The 9,629-nt window shown below is 48.1% G+C and overlaps 1 long non-coding RNA gene across 1 annotated transcript; it reads right to left on the bottom strand.

The window, feature by feature from the left end:
- Nucleotides 1-325: 325 nt before the first annotated feature.
- Nucleotides 326-7,537, bottom strand: LOC104865592. The gene is made up of 3 exons (XR_781217.2): nt 7,370-7,537; nt 3,202-3,300; nt 326-2,319 (listed from the first exon to the last, which is right to left on the bottom strand). It is a non-coding gene; the product is annotated as an uncharacterized LOC104865592 (long non-coding RNA).
- Between the last annotated feature and the right edge of the window lie 2,092 nt (nt 7,538-9,629).

Raw genomic sequence — 9,629 nt, forward strand, 5'->3', positions numbered from 1 at the left:
GCTACTGGGGGTTGTTGAGGTGAGCAGTGCCATGATATTGCTCATTATTTAAAAGAATCGCCCCTAGTTCTATGTAGATAAGAGACAGAAAGGGAGCCAGTAAGGGACCAGGCAGAAGACTACTGCAATGTTCTGACAGGAGATGCTAGCAACTTGGACCAAGGTGACCCCATGCATGAGTGAGAAGGGAGCAGATTCCAGACAGAGTCTGTGGCTGAGCTAATGGGTTTTGGTGACAGATTGGACATGGGATGGGATGAAAGAAATAAAGACATCGGAATCATTTCAAGATTTTATCTCCAGTGACTGGTAGTAAGTAGTTGCCATTTACTTTATTGCTTTGCTGAGCCAGGTTTGGTATTTTTAGTGACTCCAGAGAATTCTGTGTTAAACATCAAAGGAAGAAGGTACTGGGAGGACAAAGCGCTTTATTTCCCAATCCAGGGGTAGGTCATAGTGTCTTAAAGTGAGCAGCGGCCTGCTCAGCACTCACAGCCTCAGTGATTGGTTCAGGAGTAGGCAAATGATGAGCCAATCAGAGGCCCACACTTTCGCTGAAGACTCATGGAAGACGCTTCTTCTGCAGACACAAGTTTTGGAGCACGCTCCCTGCACCTTTGAGCTGCCCTCTCCCGCAGAGAGAGCCTTCAGATGAAGGTGACACCATAGCAAGCAGAGACAGTGAGGGAAAGAAAGCCAGGTCTTTGGGGACCTGTTTGAGTCCTACATCCAACTTCACCTGAAATCTACCCAGGAAGCATTCAGTTGCACAGCCCCACGTTCCTCTTCATTATTCACATCAGCTTGGCCTGTGCTTTCTGCTACCTGCTACCAATCCCGTTCCCGAAGATGGAAGCAGCTTCCGGGCAAGGGCTGCCCACGGCTGTTCTCAAGCCCAGTGCTCTCCACCTGCGGTCTCCGAACACAAGAAGCGGTCACGGCAGAAAATCTGCAAACCATTTGGAGCCGAGGATTGGAGGATTACATCATGCTCTGCGAGAGGAAAGGCCACCTTCAGAGAACATGTTGTCCAAAATCCAGGAGGAACAGATCCAGGAGACGTCAGAGCAGCGCACCCACTTTGGCATCAGACCCTCTTGGCTGCGTCCCCAGCAGTGAGTGCGGTGAGTTCTTCCTAAAACGGGGTCCTTGGCCACTTGCTCCCAGACACTGATGAACTTACAGTCACTCTCACCAATTGCCAGATGCTTGGCATGGAAGCACTCCGGATGCAGCCTCCACCAGCACCAACCTCCTACCTCATGCAGCATTTGTGTCTTAACATCCTTTACCAATCTGTGCTCCTTACAAGTCAGCGCAGGTCCACAGGGAACAGGACAGACTGTGGAAATCAGACCATCCACACTTTCCTTTGGCTTCTCGAAGGCTGGTGGATTAAAGGGTGTCCCAGGGCTGAGGTCAGCTGGCAGCTGTAGGTGCTGCAACCCCAGGGTCAGCAAATGGTCTACACAGGAAGTCCTTTGAGGCCTTAGTGGGTTGTTATATGGTGGGCTTCCCAGAGTCCTTTCTCCTTTACTGTCCTGGGGGCTAGGAGCATCAACAGTCTATAGCCAGACTGCTGCGGTTTGGTTCTCAGATCCACCACCCATAGACTGCACGAGTTCTTAACCCCTGTGTACCTTGGTTTCCTCCTCTGTCAAATGCAAATTATAAAATGTATCAATCCCAAATAGTTGCTTGGAGGTTGAACAACTCTTACTGCATGTAGTTTTAGAACACTGTCTGGTACTCAAGTTTTTTTTGTTCTTTTGGCTGCTATAACAAAACACTGTAGACTGGGTGGCTTCAACAACAGATACTTATTTTTCAAAGTTCTGGAGGCTGAGATCAAGATACCAGCAGATCAAACATCTGGCGAGGACTGACTTCCTAGTGCTATCTGCCTATCTACCCATGGTGGAAAGGAGAGAGCTCGCCGAGGTCCTTTTATGAAAGCACTACTCCCATTCAGGAGAGCTCTGTTCTCATGACCTCATCTCCAAGGGCCCGTCTCCAGATATCACCACACTGGGGATTGGGGGGGCACAAATATTCAGTCTAGAGCAGGCACCTGGTGAGTGCCAGGGAATGTTAGCTGCTGGACTGCCTGTGGAATGATAAGCAATAAGAATGCATACACAAAGCAGAACGCCCTTTAATGTCTGACAGGAAAAGGAAAGGTCCGGGTGCCTTTCAGTGAGGCCCAATCTCCTCTCTCCAGCCAGGGTGGAGTCTTTGGACTGGAACCAGTTTGGCGGAAGTGGAAGCCCAGCCATCTCCTTCCTGTTGCCTCCAGCCCTTGGGCGGCAGCCGGTGTGACTTAAAAAAAAAAAAAATGCTGCACAATCCTTCTCATCTTCCTCATAGCAAACAATAGTAATGAACAGTCCTCACCTTTCTGAGATACTTGTTTTTGTTTTGTTCTGTTTGGTACGTGGGGTCAAACTCAGAACTGTGTGCTTGCAAGGCAGGGGACAGAACCACTGAGCTAAATCCCCAGCCCCAGCCCTCACTTTTTAATTCCACTTTATCTTTCCTCCCAGAGCCTTCCTGCTCTCTCTCTTCCTCCTCCACTCCTCGATTGTCACGTGTGTGCACCGCGTGCCCCCACCCTGATGTTGTCCACAGGTCTTTCCAGTCTTTCTTTTATGCATAGCTATGTATACATAAATATATATTTGTAAATAGTAAATCAAAAACTAATACTTGGAGTTAAAAAAACAAAACAAGAAGGTAAGCAGGAGATGCTGGGACACAATACGGTAAAATTCTTAATTGCCTGGATCCTGCTGTACCTCAGGGGCACAGGAGTACAGGTTCCACGCTGGAACTGGAACCAGGTGCTTTTACCATCTAAAGCCCTTGCCATGAATTTATTGTTACCGGATAGGCAGAACAGGCCAAGCTGTGCCCCAGGCCAGGTTCTTCCAGGGGGCTTGGACCCTGGGCTGATTTGTACTTTCCTACCTTCCAGACACTGCTATGCCGGGCCACTGGAAACCTGCCCAGGTCCTGTTAATCCCACTGAGGGCAGCGGGAGTGCCTGAGGCCAGAAGGCCTTGTGCAAAGCCAGCAGGGTCCTTGGGACGTGCAGGAGGAGTAGGGAAGAGAGGTCCAAACCAGTGGAGTTGTGTCTGCTCCTGTACACTGTGTCCCCCACAGCACACTTGTCATGTGCCTCCCTAGTACTGATGTACCTACCCTCCTGCCCCAGCAGACTGTGCATTCCTTCTGAGAAGACATCTGGTCTGGTTAGTTTGTCTTCCTGCTTCTTTGTGCCCAAATTCCCTGGAGAGGTCCCTGGAACAGAGAAGGAACTGCAGGCATAACCATAGCTGACATTTATGGTCGGGGGGCCACTCTGTGCCTCAAAGACAAATACATAAGACAGAAGTTTCCATTCCGATCTTCACAACAACTTCATAAGGGAGAGTCCTCTGGATTCTGTTACTAAGCCCTTTATAGAGCTGAGGAAATTAGGCACAGAGAGGTTCAGTCACTCGTCCCAGCTTATTCAGTGTCTTAGTTGCTTTTCTCATTGCTGAGACAAAAAAAGCAGACAGTCACACGTTAAAGGTGGACAGGTTTATTGACTCACAGTTTATAGAGGGTTCAGTCCATAGTCAGCTGGCTCCAAGGCAGGTTGCATGGCAGAAGGGCATTGCAGAGGAGCAACAGTCTATGGCAGGGAAGGCAGGCAGCAGCAGCGAGTGATGGTAGCAGCTCTCTTTCTGTCCCTTGTATTCCCAGGGTGAGGCACTCTTAATCCTAGCATCACACACCCTAGATCCAGCCACCTCTGAAAGGCCCCACTTATGACCATATGAGGCTTTAGGGGGATATCTAGATATAAACCATGCCACATGGGTATGTGGATGGCTACAATCAGACCCAGATATCTCAGCTCCATACTGCAAATTTCTAATCCCTATTCTTTCCTCCTTTTCCAACTCTTCTGTCCTTCAAGCTAATGGCCATAGAGGTCACTTTAGGATTGCACTTCATTATGTCACTGTCCTGATCTTTAATCTTCCAAGCCAGGCTCCCCAGTGTGATGTAGGTGCCTGTCTGCAGGTGTCTCCAGTGCCCCTTCCAGTTACCTTCCCACTTCAGAGGCAGTGGGGGCTTGATCCCAGCTCTACTACATACGCACAGCTGGAAACCTTGGCGATGTCACTAAAGGGTGTCCTTGCATTTGGATTCCGACATCATATAGCTTTTATGGGGACATGATCACCACTAGCCACAGGAACTGCTTAGAACATGGGTTGAGAGGCATATTTTTTATTTGTTAGGAAAGGGTCAGGTGATCAATATTTTTGGCTTTTTGGACCATCCAGCGTTTGTCACAAGTGATCAATGTTGCCACCAGAGCCCCAAGATAGGGCCAGGGTCTGAATGTGTGTGTCCCAGGCACTACTACGGGGGTGGGTGGGGCCTTTCGAAAGTGATTAGGCCACATGGGGAGAGCTCTCATGAGTGGAATTAATGCCCTTACAAAGGGACCTAGGGGTTTACAAGTCTGTAGACCCAGGACTCTGAAGGCTGACGCAGGAGGATCCCATTTTTGAGACTAGCCCAGGTAACTTGTCAATTTAGCAAGATTCCGTCTTAAATTTAAAGGGGTAAGGGCTGGGAAAGTGGTGATGTAGCTCAGTGCAGAGGTACTGAATTTGATCCCCAGTACACAGAAATGAAAAACCTGGGACCCCAGAAGGAATTTGGCTCATTGCAGGACAAAGGAGACGGTACTGCCTACGAATCTGAAAGCCTTCATCCTATACTCGATCTACTGTTGTGAACATTTTGGATACCAAGGCTGTGAGAAGTGCATCTCCGTTGTTTATAAACCACCCCAGTTTATGGCATTTTGGTAGAGCAGCACCAGTGGACTAGGACAGCAGCCACAAGCAGTACGAAGAAGCAAAGTGAGTGCGTGGCAGTGAGATTTTATTTATGGGCACTGAAATTTGAATTTCGAACAATTTTTGCACGTCACAAAGTAGTCTTTTAAAAATCTTTTCCGCAACCACTTAAAAATGTAAAAACCATTCTTAGCTCACGAGCATTACATAGGCAAACAGGTGCTGAGCTAGATTTAGTTCCCAGAGTTGTTGATGTCCTAATTTAGAGGATTGCCTCGTACCAAGAGGAGCTTCGTCAGACGAGTAAGTTAGACGAGACTTAAAAGGTGCTGAGGCCTTTGATGTGATGGGGACGGTGGATGGAAAGGATCCACCAAATATGAGAACCAGAGTTGAGAACCCAACATGTTCTGAGGCCCGGCTGTGACCAGGCACCCCCTTCTACAGACCCTTTTGCTAAGTCCTTACACTGACCTGCATCTTGCACCTGTTTATGGAGATGAATGAGGCTCAGAGAGGCTAAGTACAAGGCCCAGAGCTGCACAGCTTTTAAGTGGCAGAGTCAGGATTAGAACCTGTAAACGTTTTCTACAGAAGGGTTGGTGAGGTCGCTTATTTCATCCTCAGTAACCGCCTCAGATCCAGCCTGGTGACACAGAGACTATGAATTTTCTACCCTACCATCACGCACTGGTTATATATTTTAATGAAACTGTAATACACAAGGTGCTAAGCCAGGGTTTGGGGACACAGTGGTGGAAAAGATTTCATTTTCACATCGTGGGGTGTAGTCTGTTAGGAAACCAGGACACTCAAATAAGCAACTATCACCCAGGGCCACGATGCCAACTGATGGTGCTAACTCACATCGGAAAATCCGAGGCTTCAGGAAGGAAGTAATGTCTCATTTCAGGCTGAAGGTCAAGAAGGAAGAGCCCAGGAAAAGCGTGAAACGATGAATAATGATACTAAGTGACGTGATTCTAACCGGGGCCTCCTGCGTCTCAGAAATCTACCTGGTTTCAGGATTCATCACCTCTGACAGCCCAATACCCTTCCCAGGAGGGCCCCTGTATCTTGGTTCTTGGCTGTCATTTCCTCTGCCATCTCTTTCTGAAACAGTATCATATTTTTGCCCCATAGCCCCTGGAGACAGAATCCAGCTCCTTCTCTATTTTCTTCATTACTTACTTGAACTAGTCCACAAATTGGATAAACCTGACTCTAGATTTTGGGGGATGGAGAGGGCATCACAGGAAGGGGTCCCTTCTGGGGCCTTGGGTTTCTGCCCCCCATTTCCTTCCTGGAGCTGCAAACAAAATCTTCCCTTTGTCTTGCTAGGAGCGTCCCACCCATCTCCGGCCACAAGGATCTTAGATTCAGCTTCTTAATTTTGGCCAAGTATTTTCTCAGTAAAGACAGCTCTACTTTCGTAAGAGGAATTCTAATAAAATTCTCTTGACACATCCATTGTTTAGTTGGCTCCTCTAAGCAAACCCTCAGGATGGCTGTTACTGTCCCCATTTTATAAATGGGGAAACTGAGTAACCATCCCAAGAAATGGTGCTGGGAGTCACAGGGAGAACTGTCTGGATCCAAAACCTCCTTGCAAACTCACTCTCTATTTGCTTTCTACTCCCATTGAGTCTGGGGAAGGAGGAGTGTGTTCAGGGAGGAAGAATACCATCAGCAACTGGGTCCATAAAAGTCACCAGAGGCACCAGTTTCAAATTCCCTACGTCTCCACCATCTTAGAGTGAATATTTCTTATTCTTGTTCTCTGAGAGAAAGAGAGAGCTGGACAAGACCGACCAAGTCACACATGTCCCCAAACAGACACGGTTTCTTTCTAAGAACACGGTTGTCCCAATCGGTCAGGTTATGGGGCTTGGGTTGGGCACAGACCTAGCACCTGACTGGGTCCATCCAAGTGCACAGGCCTGGGGCCCTGCTCAACCTGAGAACATTCTGGAAAGTAGCAGTTCTTGGATAACTTCTCAGACTCTGAGGAGACAGGGAGAAGAGGAAACCAGAAATGAGGAGAGGGAAAAAGAGACGTTCTGTGTTCAAACAAGCAATTTTTGATTCAAAGTGAATTCTGCCGTTGAAACCAGAAACTAGAGAGGTTTCACACAGGCCAAGGTTGAGGGCCAGCGCTTTGGAGAGCTGGCTCTCAAGTCAGAGAAATGAAGTAACTGTGAAATCAGTCTCTATGAACTAAGGGCTCATTTTCAGAGTCCAGAATTGAAGGACATGTCACTAGTGGCATCTTGGGTGCTGCCAGCTCTGACTTTCCTCCACGTGTGGGTTTGAGTGCCTGGGTTAAGCAGGGCCCCAGAGGAAGGCAGAGGAACAGGAGCCCCGCCTTCAGGAAGCCATGAGCACAGAGCAGCAAAAATCTGCTTCCTCTTCCTCCTCTCCAAACCCGGAGGTCACCGGAGGCTGACAACTGCCCCCCTCCCTCTCCACCCTACTCCCCACACCCCACACCTACCCTCACCAACCTCCTCTGCTGAATCCCAGTGTCGGCTCCAGTCCCCCCATCCCCGGTGGGGCTTTCTTGACTTCTAGCTTCTGCCCGAAGACACAGGAAAGAGGCCAAGGTTGCAGGCACGGAGGCTGGCAGGCCCCAGCAGGTCTGCTTCTGTTTTGTGGGGACAGCAGCAGGCAGAGCAGTGGGCAGCCTTGGAAAGAGGAAATCCTTTCTGGCCTCTAAAACAATGATTGCTTAGAACAGTGTCTGGGTCACAGCAACCGCTGTACAGCTGTTAGCTGTTATTCTCCGGTGTTGTCCAGGCTTCCAGGGGTGCTGCAGGGGGACGCAAGCTAGGTGGGGGAGACGAGGGCCTCAGCTTAAAAATCTGGGGTGCGGCAGTGGAGAGTGTGATGTGGACAGGTTCAGGAACAGTAATTAGCAGGACGTCTCTGTGGAAACGGGAGTGGACCGGATGGGACAGAGTGAGCAGGGGCTGGGCTGCACGGGGCCTCAGTTGCAAGGCTGGTCTGCGACAGGGAGTTGGGTGACAAGGATTTTAATGAAGATGTCATTTTCCTATCCTGGATTAGGGCTTGGTACAGCTCAACTCTGACTTTGCATTTGGATTCTGTGCCCTCTCTCTCTCCCCCACCCTTTGCATTTTCCAAATTTTGAAACTCTGAGCATGTGTCTTTTGGGTAGTTGGTAAATAACTACCATTTCCTGGGAATCTTCACAGGAGAAGGTCCTACATATGACACTTTTGTTTTTGCTTTTAAGAAAGTGGGATAATCTAGGCAATTGCTCACCGTACAAAAGACAACATGTCTAATTTCCCACCTTCGAGGTTGTCAGATCCTGCTCTGTTCTGCCAGAGACCTAATTTATACCGTCAAGCTCTGCGGGAGGCTATAATTTGGGTACCTCCTGGGTGGGGTGGGGTGGGGGTCCCAGCTCTTCCCAGTCCTAATGGCTCTTGATTAGGGCTTCAACTGTGTCTCTCCTCACCCCCACTGCAAGAGACATTTAGCAATGTCTGGAGACATCTTTGGCTGTCACAGTTTGGGTGGGGGCAGGTGGGCTGGTATCCAGTAAGGAAAGGGCCAAATGCTGCTGAACACCCTACAGTGCCCAAGCGTCCACCTAGGACTAGACCCAGCGAGGCCTCTGCCAAGCAGGGAGAGTGCAGGAAACTGAGTCACTGCACGGATGAGACAGGAAAGGAGTCGGTTGATTCACCAAGGGGCGAGAGCGCCTGGAAACACTGAATATCAGAATTTTTAGGAGCTAACACAATTTGCCCATTTTTAATTAACTCCCTGTGGCAACAGTGACATTTTCAGCACCTTGTCCTGATGATAAAATAGTCAACTTCAAACTTACTAGCTAAACGGAAGCATTCATCAGTCCTACCAGAGCAGGTTCGGCATGAGGAGCCACAGCTGGGCTTGGCTCTGCGTCCTTCTATGATAACAGCGCTGATTCTGATGGCTTTGACCTTCAGGAGATACAGCAACAGTCCTGGCAGGAAGCAGGCACCCTTTTAACAGAAGTAAGTTTCTAATCAGTTATGAAACATGTCAAATAATTTTGAACCTGATACACCACAAGCTTAATTTGGGGGAGGGGTGGTTTACAAGAATGAGTGAGGTGGCTGGGAGTTTCTTTTTAGTTAATTTGTAGCCAGCTAGTTAACAGAGAGGGTAAGGACCAAAACCTGTACTCTGGGATCCAACTTTATGAATTAAAAAAGTAGTTCTATGGCACACATCTATAGTCCCAGCACTCAGGAGTCTGAGTCAGGAGGATCATCATGAGTTCAAGGCCAGCCTGGGCTACATAGTGAGACCCTGCCTCAAAAAAAAAATGTTTCTGATATTTCTCACTGTATGGCCTTGTGAGAATTACTCATGGTACCCAAGTTTCTCCATGCATAAAATGGAGATGATAATATAAGATATAAAATGTCTCCTAGAATTGCTGAGAATTACAGATGTTGATGGTGCTAATTGTTGAGAACAGTACAGTATTTGAATGTGGCAGGAGCTAAGTTGTCACTGAAATGCAAATAAAATATATTCAGTTCATCCATACAGTTAAAAACCTTTAAAGTTGCTTGACTCAGTCTGAGTGGAGCTAACTCCTAAAGTCCCTCATAAAACAGATCATTAAGATTGTTCCTATGAATAGCACAATAAGATTTTTAAAAAGCAACTCAGAAGTTTAAAGGTAGAACCAGTATTCTAAATCTGCTACTCCAAAAAAAAAAGAAACAGAAAAAAAATCAA

Source organism: Fukomys damarensis, unplaced genomic scaffold, assembly GCF_012274545.1.
Source record: "Fukomys damarensis isolate Sample0158 unplaced genomic scaffold, DMR_v1.0_HiC HiC_scaffold_15, whole genome shotgun sequence".
Classification (NCBI taxonomy): Eukaryota; Metazoa; Chordata; class Mammalia; order Rodentia; family Bathyergidae; genus Fukomys; species Fukomys damarensis.